The sequence below is a fragment of the Colobus angolensis genome, unplaced genomic scaffold (genome assembly GCF_000951035.1).
Source record: "Colobus angolensis palliatus isolate OR3802 unplaced genomic scaffold, Cang.pa_1.0 Scaffold21, whole genome shotgun sequence".
Lineage (NCBI taxonomy): Eukaryota > Metazoa > Chordata > Mammalia > Primates > Cercopithecidae > Colobus > Colobus angolensis.
The window spans coordinates 6739672-6753638 of NW_012115266.1; positions in this window are offsets into that span (position 1 = coordinate 6739672).

Genomic DNA, 13967 nt, shown 5'->3' on the forward strand with positions numbered 1-13967 from the left:
AACTTGTATGATTTGAGTAATTCTTGCCCAAAGTTATCACTGCTTGAAGAAGCCATTAAAAATTCCCTAGTTGGAGGCTGCTTCACAGACCAGCTGTTCCTCTGTGTGCCTAATTCTCTCTCTCACTGGCTTTTGGAAGGACCAATTGTAACAAGACTGAACTTCTTGAAGAATCAAATGAAGGAACCTAGTGACCCCTTCATCAGATATTTCCACTACTTGATTATAGATTCATGAATCATTGGAAAGGAAGCAACTATGATTGAGCACTTGTTGAGTATTTCCAACTGCACACCTTTGAAAAAGTCTCCAAAAATCTGAGCTTCCACTGCATTTATATTATGGGGGTAACAAGGACGGTTTCACCATGTTTTGCTGAGATTAAATGAGATGGTGTAAAATGGCTTGGTACAATCCCTGACCATAGCAGATGCTCAATAAATTTGCTCCTTGCATTTACTTCTGACTTTCTCAATTTTATTCTTGGTGTGGGCCAGGCACTAACATTCTTGGGTGACCTCAGCATCTTGTGCATGAGTCCAATAACCCTGATAGGGTAACAACTTCCACCATCCCTCCAGTACCCCCTTTTGGTCAGCCTTCTTTGTTATAGAAGATGTTCATTTGTAACAAAGAGTGTAGGCTTTGTCCATCTGTGTCTACTACATGAAATAATAGTCACTTCTGTGGGTCAAGCTGCCCTTGGATTTCAGGAAGTCCTCAATATGGCTCCTAGCTAGTTCCTGCATGCTTCAGGCATGACTTCAGAAATGGCATGGACCCTGTGGTCTTTCACTCCAGCATCTTCATCCTGCAGGCTGCCATGCTGCTGCCACTGCCCCCATTAACCTTCCCCAGAGAGTGGCCTCTCCAGGACAGTCATCCTCTAGTGAGGTCACTATGGCACCATTGTTCTGGCCTTGAGAGGAGAGGTGACACCTCTTACTTTATTCATTATCTCAAAGAGATGAAATGCTGGTTCCTTAATCCCCACAGCACAAAATTCCAAGCCTTTATCTAATAATAGGAATTTACTGGAAGCCCAGAGGTACCAGAAAAGATGACCAACTAAGGGAATAACTTAGTCCTGCTACTATAATACTGAATGTGCCTATGCTCAGAATCCCAGGCCCAAGTCAGCTCATATATTTAGAGAGTCCTGCCTGGGCCTGCCTGCCTAGCTCCTGTTCTCCCTGCATGTACAAGGGCCCAGCTCGCCTTACATGATGGCAGTATTCTCCACCACGGCTGCTTCACCAGGGTCCAGCCCAGTGTTGCTTGGGCACATGGAGAGGAGAAGGATCTTCCCTTTTTCAGGACGACTTATTCTCTAGCCTCGTTCCCAGGACATGTGAATATCTATTTACTTCATTGGAAACCCTGGATCCTTCCTATGAAAATTCTGTCCACTCTCCATGACTAGGTCAGAGCTCTCAGCTCTGCAAGTCCCTTTTTGTGACACTCATCATATTTACAACTGAATTTTGATTATGTGTTTCTCTGATTCACCTCTATTTTCCCTACAAGAATTGTTATTCCCAGGCTGGGTGCAGTGGCTCATGCCTGTAATCCCTGTACTTTGGGAGGCTGAGGTGGGCAGATTACCTGAGTGTCAAGAGTTTGAGACTAGCCTGGCTGACATGGCGAAACCCCATCTCTACTAAAAATACAAAAAAAAAAAAAAAATTAGCTGGGCATGGTGGCGCACACCTGTAATCTGAGCTACTTGGGAGGTTGAGGCAGGAGAATTGCTTGAATCTGGGAGGTGGAGGTTGCAGTGAGCTGAGATCGCGCCACTGCACTCCATCCTGGGCAATAAGAGCGAAACTCTGTCTCAAAAAGAAAAAAAGAAAAAAAAAAAAAGACTTGTTATTCCCTGCAACCAGGCACCATGACTCCCAGAATCTACTATAATGTCTTATATATAAAGGTATTCCAAAAACATCTAGAAAGGCTGAACAAATATATATATATAACTGAATTTAAAAGAAAAAAAAAGAGAGAAAAATCCCAACTGCCAGGAATGAAGAAGTAACTTAAAGTTGAAGTCGTAAACTTATGAACTGATACCTGGGTATCAGGGACAGGTGGAGGTGTGCGTATGTTAGTCTAGATCTAGATTCTAAGTGTTTGGAACTAGGATTTTAATGCCTGTGTGGGAAAAAGGGAGCCAGTTGTAGTCCATGAGAGATATGAACTGAGAACTGAGATTTCTATATAAAGTTGAAGTCTGCTTAGAGTTCTGAGTGGAAAAATTTAAAAGCTTCCTGTAAGAAATTTAAACGCAAGGCTTTTATTATTTATTTGTTTAGAACAAAAGCTTATTTTATTTTTTTTATTTTTTTAATTTTTTTTGAGACGGAGTCTCGCTCTGTCACCCGGGCTGGAGTGCAGTGGCCGGATCTCGGCTCACCAGCCACCATCACCTCAGGAACAAGGAACAGCTTACTTTTTGCCAGATTTCTTAATACTACCTGTAGCCTGGGGACTCTTCCATGAGAACTTTGCTTTTAGCTCCTACAGTTTCTTCTGTTCCTCTTATTTCTTCTTGAAAGCCTTGTCTCATTCATCTCCTTGGCTTGTTTCTTGGGCTGTTTCAGGGGCTTCTTGCCACTTTTGCAGCTGGACCAAAACCAGACGCTTTTTATGTGCAGATAGGAAGTCTGTATTTTTGCTACCCACTGGAGGAATTCCTAAGTTAGACTAGTGAAGCCCCTCAAGATTTAGGGCACGCTGGACTCTCATACAGAAACAATTATGAATGAAAATTACACTAAGACATTACAAACTACACAAGCTTACAAGTTGTCAGAAAGGGAGACAGTAGACACAATCAGTGGGATAATTGGTTGCTTAAGAATTTGAGAAAACAGAACTTTCTAGTACATGCATTTGGTGGTATAGACACTCATTTCTCTTGAGTGCATGTCTAGCAGTAGAATTTCTGGGTCATGGATTGGGGGAGTGTATACTTAGCTCTAGTACCTAGAGCCAAGCCATCTTCCAAAGTGGTTAAATCAATTTATATTCCCACCTGGAAACTTTGTAAGTTCTAGTTGATTCACTTTCTTAAAAACAACTATCATGGCCATTCTTTTTCATTTAAATCCCTCTGGAGGAAGCCTAGATGTATAAATTTGTGGTTTTCATTTGTATTCACCTGATCAGTAATGATGTTGAATAGCTTTTTCATATCACTTTATACGAAATCATAAAATTCATTTCATACGACGCTTGGGCATTTGAATATCATTCTTTGTAAAATACCTGCTCAAGTCTTTGTACTTTAAAAAGTTGAGTTGGGTATTTCTTGACTTTTTTCCATTAATACTTTTAAACTTATAAATCACAGAATTTCAAAGTCTTTGTTTGCTTACTGAAGTATCTGGATCATGCCTGAGTCTGCTTCTGTGGATGGATCATTTTATCCCTAGATTATCAGTCACCTTTTCCTTCTTTGCATATCTGGTCATTTTTAAATTTTGTGCTGGACATTGTGGGATAACATTGTAGAGGATCTAGATTGTTATTATTCCAGAAAGAATAGTAAATTTTGATAAGGCACACAGGTAAGTTACTGGTGAATCATGCTGATTCTATGGAAGCTTGGTTTTAGACTTTATTACAGCAGATCTAATTTCAGTTTTCACCCTAGTTCTAAAGCATAGCTATTATTGCCAGGGCACATCTTTTTGGTTTGTTTGTTTCAATTGAATTCCTGGTGTGTTAAGCCATTAGCGCCCTAGGAGATGTATCTGCTGGGCCTCTTGGAATGTCTTGTCCTATGTATTTGTTGCCTAGAAGTTGTCCAAAAACCCACAGGACATTTTTACACCATTTTCAGGGCCTTTTTCTCTGAAGCTCGTTGCTCTCTGGTACTCTGTCCAGGTGTATTAGAGCATTCCTGGACTCTGACTGGCTTCCTCCAGTTAATGAGATTGCTAATCTATGTCAAAGGGCCCCTTTGACTCTCTTTTCCTGCGCCGTGGTGTGAAAAATATCCTCAGGCAGGCTCACACTTTCGTGGCTCACCCCTGTAATCCCAGCACTTTGGGAGGCTGAAGTGGGCGGATCACGAGGTCAGGAGATAGAGACCATTCTGGCTAACACGGTGAAACCACGTCTCTACCAAAAATACAAAAAATTAGCCAGGTGTGTTGGCGGGTGCCCGTAGTCCTTAGCTACTTGGGAGGCTGAGGCAGGAGAATGGCGTGAACCTGGGAGACGGAGCTTTATTTAGAAACAGTCTCTCTCACTCTGTCACCCAGGCTAGAGTGGAGTGGCACAATCTTAGCTCACTGCAACTCCCGCCTTCCCAGTTCAAGTGATTCTCCTGCCTCAGCCTTTCGAGTAGCTGGGATTACAGGCATGCACCACCATGCCTGGCTAATTTTTGTATTTTTGGCAGAGATAGGGTTTCACCATGTCACCAAGGCTGGTCTCAAACTCCTGACCTCAGGTGATCCACCCACTTTGGCCTCCCAAAGTGCTGGAATTACAGGCATGAGCCACCATGCCTGGCCCTAATTGAGCTTATTTGGTTCTTCTCTTTTCTTAATTAATTTCACTAATGGCTTATCAATTTTGCTCATCTTTTTAAAGAACCAGTTTTTGTTTCATTTATCTTTTGTATTTCTTTTTTGTTTCAATTTCATTTAGTTCTGCTTTTCTTCTGCTGGGTTTGGGTTTGATTTGTTCTTGTTTCTCTGATTCCTTGAGCTGTGGCCTTAGATTGTCTATTTCTGCTCTTTCAGACTTTTTGATGTAGGCATTTAATACTATGAAATTTCCTCTTAGCACCACTTTTGCTGTATCCCAGAGGTTTTGATAGGCTGTGTCACTGTTAATATTCAGTTCATAGAATTTCTTAATTTCCTTCTTAATTTCATTGTTGACCCAATGATCATTCAGGAGCAGATTATTTAATTTCCGTGTGTTTCCGTGGTTTTCAGGGCTCCCTTTGGAGTTGATTCCCAATTTTATTCAACTGTGGTCTGAGAGAGTACTTGATATAATTTCAATTTTCTTAAATTTGTTGAGACTTGTTTTGCGACCTACCATATGGTCTGTCTTGGAGAATGTTCCATGTGGTGATGAATAGAATGTATATTCTGAAGTTGCTGGGTAAAATATTCTGTAAATATGTTAAGTCCATTTGTTCTAGAGTATAGTTTAAGTCCATTATTTATTTGTTGACTTTCTCTCTTGACCTGTCTAGTGTGTCAGTGGAGTATTGAAGTCCCCCACTATTATGTTGCTAGTCTATCTCGTTTCTTAGGTCTAGTAGTAATTGTTTTATAAATTTTGTAAGTTCCAGTGTTAGGTGCATATATATTTATTTAGGATTGTAATATTTTCCTGTTGGACTAGTCCTTTTATTATTACTTAATGTCCCTCTTTGTCCCTTTTTTTCTTTTTGTATTTTTTTGTTGATATATTCCACAGAACCTCTTTGTCTTTTTTTTAACTGTTGTTGCTTTAAAGTCTTTTTTTGTTTTATATAAGAATAGCTGCTCCTGCTCACTTCTGGTGTCCATTTGCATGGAATGTCTTTTTCTACCTCATTACCTTTAGTTTATGTGAGTCCTTATGTGTTAGGTGAATCTCTTGAAGGCAGCAGATACTTGTTTGGTAAATGATTTTCTACTCTGCCATTTTATATAGTTAAATGGAGCCTTATGAGTCCTTATGTGTTAGGTGAGTCTCTTGAAGGCAGCAGATACTTGTTTGGTGAATTCTTATCTACTCTGCTATTTCATATCATTAAACGGAGCATTTCAGCCATTTTCATTAAACAGTTGTATTGAGATGTGAGGTACTACTGTATTGATCATGCTACTTGCTGCCTGAATACCCTTTTTTCCCCACTGTGTTATTGTTTTATAGGCCATGTGGGATTTATGCTTTAAGGAGGTTCTATTTTGGTGTGTTTTGAGGTTTTGTTTCAAGATTTAGAACTCCTTTTATCATTTCTTGTAGTGCTGGCTTAGTTGTGGTAAATTCTGTCAGCATTTGTTTGTCTGAAAAAGACTTCATTTCTCCTTCACTTATGAAACTTAGTTTTGCTGGATACAGAATTCTTGGCTGACCATTATTTTATTTGAGGAGGTTAAAGCATAGGACCCCAATCCCTTCTGTTTTATAGGGTTTCTGCCTAGAAATCTGCTGTTAATCTAACAGGGTTTCATTTACAGGTTACTTGATGCTTTTGCCTCATAGCTCATAAGATTATTTCCTTGTTTTGATTTTAGATAACCTGATGACTATGTGCCTGGGTGATGATCTTTTTGTGAAGGATTTCCCAGGTGTTCTTTGAGTTTGAGTGGAAAATATACACTCTTTTCAAGTTCACAGAGACCACATACTAGGCCATAGAACAAGAAACAACAAATACTAAAAAAGTAATACCACACAAGCATTCTCTTCTGAACATAGTGTGATTGACTAGAAAGTATGGCCCCAAGCCCATACTGTTGGGATTATGAAGACATGCTTCTAACTAATAAAGACTTTAGAATCAAGATGGTAATAATAGTAATAGAAATGATGAAATATTTAGAAGTAACACAAAATATGATTTTCAAAAACTATTGGTTGTAGCTTGAATAATTATGTAGTAATTTAATTTCTATGGGTCTATATTAGAAGGATTGGCAGTTACTGAGCTAAGTGTTTTATTCAGGAAATTGGAGACACAATGGAAAAATGCTTTTTTCTTTGTTCCTTTTGAAACCAACTAAAACAACAGCAAAAGTATTTAAAAGACACTACACTCTAAGGACCCAGGGAATGGAAGAGAAGTCGGCTGACAAGACATGCCAAAAAAAAAAAAAAATCCCAAATTGGTAGAATTTGGAAAACTGGTGGGTATGTGGTGGTTGATTTAAGAGACCAGAGAAAGATGAATCTTAAGACTGCAGGGGAGAAAGAGCCTTGAAGAAGAGAATGGAACTCCAGAAATAATCAGAAATTGGAGTTATGTGGTACCCCATACAAACCTAAGGGCTGGTTTGAGGATGGACAAATTGAAGTTTGTTTTTGCAGTAGATTTCATAATTTTTACAGAGACTACAGTGGGGAAATGAACAACTATGTAAATGTTGGTTCTTGCACCATAAGCATACTTAAATAGAACACCAACAGCTTGTCTTTTTTTTTTTGAGACGGAGTCTCGCTCTGTCACCCAGGCTGGAGTGCAGTGGCTGGATCTCAGCTCACTGCAAGCTCCGTCTCCCGGGTTCATGCCATTCTCCTGCCTCAGCCTCCCAAGTAGCTGGGACTACAGGCGCCCGCCATCTTGCCCGGCTAGTTTTTTGTATTTTAGTAGAGATGGGGTTTCACCGTGTTAGCCAGGATGGTCTCGATCTCCTGACCTTGTGATCCGCCCGTCTCGGCCTCCCAAAGTGCTGGGATTACAGGCTTGAGCCACCGCGCCCGGCCCAGCTTGTCTTAAAAAAGGAGAAAGAGGCCGGCTGCAGTGGCTCACACCTGTAATTCCAGCACTTTGGGAGGCTGAGGTGGGTGGGTCACAAGGTCAAGAGTTCGAGACCAGCCTGGCCAATATGGTGAAAGCCCGCCTCGACTAAAAATACAAAAATTAGGTATGGTGGTGCGTGCTTGTAGTCCCAGCTACTTGGGAGGCTGAGGTAGAAGAATCACTTGAACCCAGGAGGCAGACGTTGCAGTGAGCTGAGATCATGCCACTGCACTCCAGCCTGGGTGACAGAGCAAGACTGTCTAAAAAAAAAAAAAAAAAAAGGAAAAAGAAATCCCTTCTTCCACCTGAGCATGAAAAAAAAAAAAAAAATGACATAACCCTGTTAAGAAAACGCAGTGTGGATGTTTCCTTTCATGTGAGCCCAGTCTCATGGTCTTTTCTGTGTCTATAAGGTGGTTGTCTGTGTCCACAGGTGGGTATCTCAGTCTTTCTGTTGGAGCCATTAGGATGAGGCAAACACCAGACTCACTCAGTAAGCAGAACAACCAGTCCTTGGGGCTTGAGGGAGACAGCTGGGTCTCCAAGTTAAATTCTGGGCTAAAACTGAGCTTCCCTGTGATGTACATGGAACAAAGTAATGCGTAGGCTTTAAAAATTGTCATAGAAGAAAGCATTGCTTAATGTGGGGACATCTCCACAAAACAGTGCCTGAGAGGAACCCCTGGTGACTGCTGTCAGCATGGAAGGAAATGCCTTGGTCAGTCTGTCGTTTCTGCATTCCTTTCTCACCATCTTCTCTCCTCAACATTTATAAGAATAGCTGTACATTTTGGGGAGGAAGAACACAGAACGCTTTTTAAACATTTGGTAACTAAAATAAGTTATGGGCTTTTCATTGTCAACTACTTGAGGGATATATTTAATTCTTAAATTCCCTTTAAAGAAACAATTTTATAGTTATTTTAGGTTGCAAACATTTGCAGCAAGTTCTCAGTTTTGCCATTTCCTTTACTGTTATGCAATCAACAAACTTTGTATATGGATTTTGATATAAAGTATGGATATTACTTTTATGTGTATTTAATCATGAAGTTTAATTTTACACACTTATTTTTAATGTTTCTTTTAAATAAAAGTGACTAATTTTATTGGGGAAAAAAAGCCATTTATTTTCCCAGTCACCCTGTTGAGGGAGAATAAAAGGAAAAATCAGTTAGGCAGACAGCTAAGGCTGATCCTCAGAGAAGCAGCCTGCCTGAAAAATTACAGCTACAGGCAAAAATAGAGCAGCCTGGGGAGCTCAGACTGCAGCTGCACAGATAAGCAGGCTTCCAGCATAGAAGCCTTTTGTACTTTGTGTGATTAGTGGGCTCCCAGGAAAAAGTTTCCTCCCCTTTTCAGACATGTACAAGGGGACGCTGTAGGAGCTTTCATGGGGAAGGGAGGGAGACTTACTTAAAACAGACTCACAGTTATACAAATGAGATGTTGCGCTTTGGGCTTGCCTAGAGACATACCCACAGCTGCATAGATAAGGGGAATTACAGAGACACCTAAACAGATAAGAGAAGTTACTCAAACAGTTACAGAAATGAGAGGAGTTTCTTATAAGAGCTTTTGCATTCAACTGTAAAATGACATCCCACTCAGGCTCCCCTCTTCGCTATGGAGAGCTTTCTTCTTTTGCTTATTAAAGTTTCACTCCAATCTCACCCTTTGGAGCCATGCTCCTTAATTTTCTTGGTCATGAGACAATGAACTTGGATAACACTTCAGACAATGAGACCATTGACTATTGACCTGTTTGTGCTCCCAAACCTTTTATTTCCTTGTTTCTCCTTTTGTGGAGAAGGGTGTGACTTGAATGGAATAAGCAATAATTGAGCAATATATTCTCCTGGTTCAAAAACCCAAAGATCTTGTGACATTAAAACTACTTGAATTTCTCCTTCATAATCGGAGTCAATTACTCCTGGGACTACAGTGATGCCTTGCAAGTTAAGACGGCTTTTGCCTAAAATTAGTCCCATATATGCTGTTGGTAAAGGTCCCCAAATGCCACTGAGAATCTTGGTGGGTTGGTCTCCCCCAGGTAATGTTACCCATTCTCTGACTGGAAGATCTAATCCTGCACTTCCTGGTGTCCCTGGGGTGAGGGAATCAATGTGCCTCTGGGAACCCATCCCTGAAACAGGGTTGAGGGCTGGACCCTCATTGTTGTGGGGCCTGGGTCCAGGCCCCCTTCTCATTTCCCAGCATGGGGGTGCCATTCTGATGAAATTTTGAGCAGCACTGATTAGCCCAGTTATTTCCTTTGTTACAGTGAGGACAAAGTCCTGGCATTTTTTTTCAGCTGGGTGGGGCACTGCATTGTAAGGTCCTTTCTGTCCTGAGGTCTGGCGGCATTCCTTTTCAAAATGTCCAGTTTTTCCACAATTATAACATTTTCCCATTTTAGGGTCTGACCTTTGGCTCCTTTTAGATTTGTCACCTGCTAAATTAGCCATTACTCGCGCTAACATTGCAGAGCAATGAAGCTCAGTTCCTACATCCCGACAAGCTCAGAGAAAATTTCCCAAGTTTTTTGCATACCTCACTGGTGCCAGTGCATGTTTACAATCTGCGTTTGCATTCTCAAAAGCTAGAGTTAAGGTTAGCATTTCTGCAGCTGTGGTGTGAGGAATCTGACGCTTCACTGCCTCTTATAATCTTGCAAGAATTTGCACATAGGGCTCCTGTGACCCTTGCATTATATGTAAAAAGGATTGTACTGGGACTTTCTCTTCAGGAATTGTGGCCCAGGCGCATTTAGGGTCCTGTGCACACTGCTGATAAGCAGCGTCTGGGACTGCCAGTTGACGTTCCAGGTCTGAATAAGGGCCATCACCTAACAGCATATCCTCTGTAATGTCTCCATGTCCAGCAACACGGTTCATCTGCACACGTTTCTTGCGAATTTAAATTCCATGTCAGATGTGCACTAGTGTACAAGCAAGTTCACGCCAAGTGTTTCACATCAAAAGGTAAAAGACGCATAGCACCGAACACAGATTCTAGCAATCCTAAAGTGAACGGGCTCTGTATGCCATTATTTACCACATTCACTTTTAATTCCTTCAACAACTTACACTCTAGTGGAGTGTGTTCATGAATAACCTGTTGTGGATTGTTTGGATCAGGCCTTACAGAAATAGGAAAAGCACAAGGTCCTAAGGGCTCTCCAGCTATGGCAGCAGAGCGTAAAATTCTTTGTACTGGGGTCTCTACTTCTGCTACCAAAGGAGATGGTACAGATGTTTCTGCAACTGGAGGAGGCGGTATAGGCCAATTTTTATCCTCCCTCTCCTGTTTTTTTTTTTTTATTTTCAACTGGAGCTGTGAGTGGGACAACAGATTCTTTCAGATTTTTAGATTCAGCCTGCTGTCCCACAGAAGAATAAGGAGAACCTGGCGCATGCCCAGTTGATCTGCACCTTCCCGGGCGCTGGCTGCATTTTCACGCACGCAGGAAAAGCTGGTAATGAAGAACCCGGAAATGCGCCATCCTGCCTCCGTTGGTCCAAACAGAGATGATGGCAGAAGTATAGTTGAAGTAAACTCCAAGTGGAGAAAACTGAAGAATCAACTTTAAGACCTTTTTGATGAGCCCATTTTAATCCTTCTGCTCTGTCCCAGTTTTCTACATCAAGAGTGCCTGCCTGTGGAAACCATGGGTTATGCATAATAACCTCCTGCAACAGCTTAGTTAGTGTCTGAGAACTAACCTGAGCACCAGTTTGTTTCAACAACACTTTAAGCAACTGCACATCATGTTTTTCTTCAATAGACAAAGTCTGCCCCATGTTACCCTGATAGCAAAAACTTCCCATTCCCAGTACTTCTTTTAAATCTTTTTTTTTTTTTTTTTGAGACAGAGTCTCGCTCTGCTGCCCAGGCTGGAGTGCCAGCTCACTGCAAGCCCCGCCTCCTGGGTTTACACCATTCTCCTGCCTCAGCCTCCCAGGTAGCTGGGACTACAGGCGCCCACCACGTCGCCTGGCTAGTTTTTTGTATTTTTTAGTAGAGACGGGGTTTCACCGTGTTAGCCAGGATGGTCTCGATCTCCTAACCTCGTGATCCGCCCGTCTCGGCCTCCCAAAGTGCTGGGATTACAGGCTTGAGCCACCGCGCCTGGCCCCCAGTACTTCTTTAAAGCACTGCTCCCAGTACCTCTTTAGGGCACGGTCCTTATATCCACTGCCAGCAGACTTGACCCAGGGTCCCTGTTTGCCTTGTCAATTTCAGTTCCTGTGCTCCAGCAGACCTTCTTTGTTCACATCCTTGAAGTCCCTGTGTTCGGAGGCCACTTGTGGAGTGCCCAATTCTGTCACTGTTTGGAGTGTCACTATGTAACCCGCATGGACCTAGGGGGACTGAACAAAGAGGGGACAAATGCGGGAATAAGAGACAAGAGACAAAACAGTATATTTGGAAGAAGGGGTCAGGGGCACCTTGCCTCTAGTGGACAAGGGTCCTGAGCTTTACACAGCCCTCTGTATTTATTAGGCAAAACAGATACTGAGAAGGGGTGTGGAAGAAGGGGTCAGCTGCTTGGTCCAGAGTAGGATTGCAAGACTGCATTCCCTAGATGTCCCAGTAGACAACCTCAAGAAGCTCGGTGTCAGGAAGCAATTGCCCTCAGCAAACCTTCTGTCGGCAGAAGCAGTCATGAGTTTGCTCACATCCTGCATTCATGAGAAACAGTTTGTTTGCTCTTTGATCATACAGCCTCCAGTGGAGTGCTGAGTTGGTCACGTCCCGTGGGTCTTTGGCTCCCCACAATTTATATCATGGAAGAGATAAGAGAAAATATATTCAGGAAACAAGAACAGGAGGCTATAGAAAAGAAATATTTAGCTGGGCATGGTGGTTCATGACTGGAATCCTAGCACTTTGGGAGGCTGAGGCAGGTGGATCACTTGAGGTCAGGAGTTTGAGATCAGCCCGGCTAACATAGCGATACCTCATCTCTACTAAAAATACAAAAATTAGCCAGGAGTGGCAGAGCACACGTGTAATTCCAGCCACTCAGGAGGCTGAGGCATAAGAATCGCTTGAACCTGGTAGGTGGAGACTGCAATGAACTGAGATTGAGCTGTTGCACTCCAGCCTGGGTGACAGAGTTGAGACTCTCTCAAGAAAATATAAATTAAATTAAATTTAAAAAGGAAACATTTAGAGACTAAGATAATAGTTTTGGTTTTCTTGCTGAAAAATTGAAACTGAATCTGATCAAAACTCTAGATGAAAAGAAGTACAGGAGACAGTATTTTAAACAATGACCTAGGGATTAATCAGTAGAATTCAGACTCTGGGAAACTCTATAAGAAAAAGGTATCAGTTTTATCACCAACAATAAAATGTAAGAAAAAAAGAGAGGAAGATGGAATCTATGGATTAAATAAAGACCTAGAGTACATATAAACAACTGATGACCTTGCACAGAAAAGAGACAATCCAGAATCTAAGGCTGAGATAGTATTGATGGATGGATAAGTAAAATTATAAGCCAATTTATGAACTTAATGCAAAATCAGTAATATCAGTAAATGAAATGTGGCAATGTATTCATTAAAAATGCATTTACTCCAGGAATTTAAAGATACTTATAGCATGACATTAGAGAGCCTATTCATGTAGTTTACCTCATTAACAGATTAGAAAAAATATGATCATATCTGTAAATGCAGAAGACAGACTTGACACTCATGAAAAAAATGAAAAAATCTCTTAACAAACTAAGAAAACATGAAAATCTCCTTACCCTAAAACTAGTATCTATTCCCAACCTATGACAATCTTCATATTTAATAGTGAAACCTTAGTTGCATTTCCCTATGGTCAGGAACAGGTCAAAGACGCCTGCTAACCACACTGCTACTCAACAGTGTGCAAGAATTCTTGGCCAATGTGATATAATAAAGGAAATATGAGGGAGAGAGAAAGGAAGGGAGGGAATGTTGTTGGGAGTAGGGGGAAGAGTGAGAGAGAGAGAGGGAGAGGGAGATTGGAAAGGAAGAAATCAGAAATCATTATTTTTTGCAAGTGGTAAGATTACCTGTTTATTTATTGAGACAGAGTCTTGCTCTGTCTCCCAGCCTGGAGTACAGTTGTGTGATCTCGGCTCACTGCAACCTCTGCCTCCTGGGTTCAACCGATTCTTGTGCCTCAGCCTCCTGAGTAGCTGGGATTACAGGCGTGTGCCACCATGCCCAGCTAATTTTTTGTATTTTTAGTAGAGACAGAGTTTCACCATGTTGGCCAGGCTGGTTTCAAACTCCCGACCTCAAGTTATCCACCTGCCTCGGCCTCCCCAAGCGCTGGGATTACAGGTGTAAACCACTGTGCCAGGGCAAGATTGTCTATTTGAACTAATAAAAGAATTTAGCAAGTTTGCTAGGAATGAGATTAATACACATAAATCAGGTGCATTTTTGTACCAGTATCAAGTAAATACAATTTTTTATTTTTTTAATTTTTTTTTTTTTTT